Raw genomic sequence first — 5,038 nt, 5'->3', positions numbered from 1 at the left:
ACCCCGAAGTTCTTTCATCAAAGGTCTTCTGGCTTTTCCGCGTGACCTTGGAAACTCTGCTCAAGTTACACCTCCTCGGAGACGCCCGCCGGCCTCAGCCTAAAGAAGGCGAAGCTCTCGCGGTGTCTGAGTCCCGCAGCCAGCCCCTAGATGGGCCCCTGGTCCCCTGCTGCCGAGGCCTGGCTTACGTTACAGCGAATTGTAATGTACCCCTGCCTGTACCTCCGCGGCAGGGCTGGGTCAGCTTAACTTTTCTGGGCGCCGGGGTCCCCTTATCCGTTGGAGAAGTCAGAACCTTCCGCGTCCCCACCCCCACCTTGATACTCAACCATTAATCCCCCTTCTAATCCTCCTTCCCCCTGCCTGTGCCTCGCAAATCCCTCTCCTCCCTGGGCAACTGGCCTAAATCAAGGTCTCTTTATCTATGAACTTGGCCACCGGCGACCTGACATCTTCCTTAGACGGTGACGGGTGACCGGCAGCTCAAACAAGTGCAGTATCCTGATTCCCGTTCTCCCAAACCCGTTTCTCCCGCTGTGGAGTACATTCCAGGAGCCTCCAAGTCCTGGAAGCTCTACCTCCAAAGGACAATATTCCAGAAGGTCTCCCTTTTTCTTCAGCCCCACCACCTATCTCCCGAACTTCCACAATGCCTCCTAACTGTTCCCTGTGTCGCCTTTTGGCTCCTTCAGTTAATTCTCAAAGCAATTAGAGTGATCTTTGCAAAACCGATATGTTATCCCTGTTTAAAATCTAGAAAATTATGATTTGAAAATGGGCAAAGGACAGGAATAGACATTTCGCTGAGGTCAGAGATGGGAAATCTATGCATGAAAAGATGTTCAACATCGTTAGCCATTAGGGAAATGCAAATTAAAACCACAAGGAGATAATCACTACACGCCTCCCAGGATGGCTTAATTTATTAAATTTAAAAAGAGTGATAATACCAAATGCAGGTACGTATATGGAAAAACTGTAGTTCTCTTACATTCCTGATGGGAAATGCAAACGGTGTAGCCTCTCTGGAAAAGAGTGTGATGGTTTCTGGGGTGCCTGACTGGCTCAGTTGGAAGAGCATGTGACTCTTGATCTTGGGGTCCCAAGCTCAAACCCCATGTTGGGTGTAGAGATTAAACAAACTTAAAAAAAAGAAAGTGTGACAGTTTTCTTTATTTATTTACTTTGAGAGAGAGTGGGGGAGGGACAAAGAGAGAGAGGGAGAGAGAATCCCAACCAGGCTTCCCACTTCAGCGCAGAGCCAGATGTTCAGCTCAATCCCACGAACCTCGAGATCATGACCTGAGTTGAAATTGAGTGGGACGCTCAACCAACTGAGCCACCCAGGTGCCCCAGGAATATGACAGTTTCTAATGAAACTAAACATGATCTTATTTGAACACACCAAGCTGTTCCCCACCTCAGAAGACACCTCCTCAGTGAGACCTTCCCTCACCATCCTGTCTCAAGTAGGTCCCTCTATCACCTGTCTGCCATTAGATGATTTCTTACCATCTGAAATTGTTTATTGATTAACTTATTACCTGTCCCCCTTTACCCTTCCAGGTCCCCAAAACTTGAATCAAAGCTCCATGGGGTTGGGAACTTTGTCTTGTCCCTTGCTATTTCGCCAGCACCTGGCACAGTACCTGATTTAGAAAAAAAAAAAAAAAAAACACACATAGTAAACATTTGGTGAATAAACAAATAAATGAACACTTTCCTTACTGATCTCTCTGGCTTCCCTCTCGCCACCCTGCAGCCAGGGGGAGTTTTAGAAAATGCAAATCTGGCCAGGTTAGGGGCTCCTGGCTGGCTCAGTGGGAGGAGTGTGAGACTCTTGATCTCGGGGTCATGAGTTTGAGTCCCAAGTTGGATGTAGAGATTACTAAATAGACAAACAAACAAATTAAAAAAAAAAAAAATCTGGGGGCATCTAGGTGGCTCGGTTGGTTAAGCGTCCGACTTGGTTTCCGGCTCAGGTCATGATCTCGTGGTTCATGAGTTCGAGCTCTGCATTGGGCTCTGTGCTGAGCTCCCGTTGGGGTTTCTCTCTCTCTCTCTCTCTCAAAAATGAGTAAACTTAAAAAAAAAAAGTATTAAAAAAAAATCAGGCCAGGTTAACTCCTGCTTATAAATCCCCAGCAGTTTACTGCCCTCAAATTCCCTGTGTGTGTGGCAGAGTATCTTGGGAAGGAAATGAAATGGGGACTATAAATAAGGCTCCAGTCAACTGTCAGGCTTGGATTTTATCCTGAGGCCCCGGGAGCCTTTGAAGGGTATTGAGCAGGAGGAGCACATGACTGACTAATACCAAGGAAGTTCTTTCTGTGTAGAGTGTAGGTAAAGAGCAAAAGATAGGAGACAGCTCACAAAGGAGGCTATTGAATTGGTTCTGGTTGGGAAGGGAAGAGCCCCCAAAGAGGAGGAAGTTGATTCTAGAAATACTTAGGATGAAAACGGACTAGCCCTGGTGACTGAGTGCATGAGAGAGAAGTGAAGAGAAAGTTTTCTTTTACTCTTCCTAATTTCCTTTTGTTGTTTTTGTCTTACCAGCAAAAAACGGTTTACTTGGGAATAGCAGACAATTGCAATTCAGGATAAGCAAGGGACAGCAAAAACTATATGCTAGCCCAGCAAATACAGGAGAGGGATGTTATTTTATGGAGAAGAAGAAGTTGGGAGAATCCCAACTGGGCGCCTGGGTGGCTCAGTTGGTTAAGTGTCGGACTCGGACTCCAGCTCAGGTCATGATCTCACGGTTCATGAGAGCTCTGCGTCAGGCTCTGTGCCGACAACTCCGAGCCTGGAGCCTGCTTCAGAATCTGTGACTCTGTCTCTGCCCCTCTCCCGCTCCCGCTCCCGCTCTCTGTCTCAAAAAATAAATAAGTGTTAAAAAAAAAAAAAAAGTTGGGAGGGGTTGTATTGAATGAAAATTCATTGGAGAAAAGCAAGAATTCAGGATGATAATGGTTTCTCTTTGGCTGAGTTGCAGGGATGGTCGATTTCTTGTAGGAGATGTAATGTACATCTTTTCCTGTTGGGGCCTGTGAGGATGATTCTCTCCTGTGGAGGGTTCTTCCCTTGGGTCTGTAATTGACAATGCTTCCTACAATAGAGGTAGAACGGTTATGGTGGGAGTGCTCCCCCTTCTGGCCTGGTTTCCCTTCATTCATTTTCACATTTTTATGCAACAGATACTTAATGAGCACCTACTAGATGCCAGGGAACAAGCCAGTAAAGATTCCTGTTGTTGAAGAGTGAACAGTCTGGGGCAGGAAGTAGTTGAGAGATTAACAAATAAACAAGCATATTTGGGAATTGGGGCAAACGCTGGGAAAAAAAATAAAACGGGTGTGAAATCAAAGGTACCTGGAGGGTCAGGGAAGGCCTCCTTGAGGAAATAACATTTGATCTGAGGCCTGAGGGATAAAAAGGAGCCAGTGAAGTGAAAAGCTGAGGAGCGATCAGGAAGGAAAGCAGCAGGTGCAAAGACTTTGTTTGGAGCGAGGGACAGAGTAGTAGAGGGTTGAGATGGGAAATGGAGGCAGGTGCAGCCTCACTCAGACTTTGGAGGCCATGGTGTGGAGTGTTTATTTTAGGTAGAGGAAACACCACTACAGTGTTCTTTTTTTATATATAAGTTTATTTATTTGGGGAGACAGAGAGCGCAGGGGAGGGGCAGAGAGAGAGAGGATCCCAAAGCAGGCTCTGCACTGTCAGCGCAGAGTCGGACGCGAGGCTCGAACCCATGAACCGTGAGATCACAGCCTGAGCTGAAATCAAGAGTCAGATGTTTACCCGACTGAGCCGCCCCGTGGTGTCCCGCCCTATGGTGTCCTAAGCGGGAAAGTGCAGGGGAGGCAGCTGGAGAGCTAGTGAGGAGCTAGCGAACGGAGCCTCCTCACCCTCTCGATTCCCCAATGCCCCACTCTTCCCCCTCCTAGCCACCCCAACCCGACCAAAGGGAAGTGGGGCCCTACCAGCTGGAGGGTCCCCTGGGGTTCGCCTGAAGCAAACAGGAAGCTGCCGCCCAGCGAGACGAGCCTGGGAACTGGCAACTGAGAAAGCAGGTCTCCTGGGTCCCTGGCCCCTTTCCCTGAGTGACTGCAGAGTGAAAGTGGAGACACAGCCACGTATGCAGAGAGACAGATAGCTGGAGGAAGAGGAAAGGAGGGGAGAGACGGGGTGGGAGTGGGGGCAGAAGAACAGATTTATTAAGAGTTAGGATTCCCGAGTTCTAGAGCTCCCTGTGTGATCTCAGGCAACACCCTGCCCTTTGGGGGCCTCAATTTCCCCATTTCTAAATGGGTTCCTTCCATAGCTGAAGCAGGCAGGGGCTTCCCAAGTTCTTCCCCAGGAAGCAAAGGGGCACTGATCACCAGTCATCTCTCAGGACTGCTGTGCGGGGGCTGCAGTAGCAACCTGGCACTCGCCCTTGGCCACTGGCTGATGCTGCCTCTCACTAACTGAGGGCCTACTATGCGCCAGGCGAAAAATGCTGCACGCGTGCTGTCCTGTTGCCTCTTCACAAACAGGATTTTCATCGTGCTATCACTGTCCCCAGTTTACGGAGAAAGAAACTAAAGCTTAGATGAATGAAGGAACTTAGCCAAGTGGTAGACGGGGAGGATTCAAAGTCAAGTCTGCCAGATCCCAAAGTACGTGTGACAGGCCAGCTGTACAGAGTGGGAAGGAGGCCCAAGGCGTGTCGGCTGAATGAATGAATGGGGTATGTGTGTGAAGGCAAAATGATTTAGAGCCTGAGGTTGAAAGAGGGAGGGGGAGAAGGAGGGAGCCCCTAAAACTGGAGCCACTTAATTCAACAAATATTTATTGGGTGCCGGCGATGTGCCAAGACTGTCCCAGGGCACTGCGCATTCAGTGGTGAGCAGGACCAAGTCTCTGCCTTGAGGGCTTATACTCTAGTGGGAGGAACAGAAAGGGATACACAAATAAGCTCATTTCACATGGTGTGAGGTGTTGGGATGAAAATAAAAGTGTGTCAGGGTAGAGACAGGCTTTGTGGGTCCGGAGG

This window comes from Acinonyx jubatus, chromosome E3 (genome assembly GCF_027475565.1).
Source record: "Acinonyx jubatus isolate Ajub_Pintada_27869175 chromosome E3, VMU_Ajub_asm_v1.0, whole genome shotgun sequence".
Taxonomy (NCBI): Eukaryota; Metazoa; Chordata; class Mammalia; order Carnivora; family Felidae; genus Acinonyx; species Acinonyx jubatus.
Note: the sequence above shows the minus strand (reverse complement) of the source record.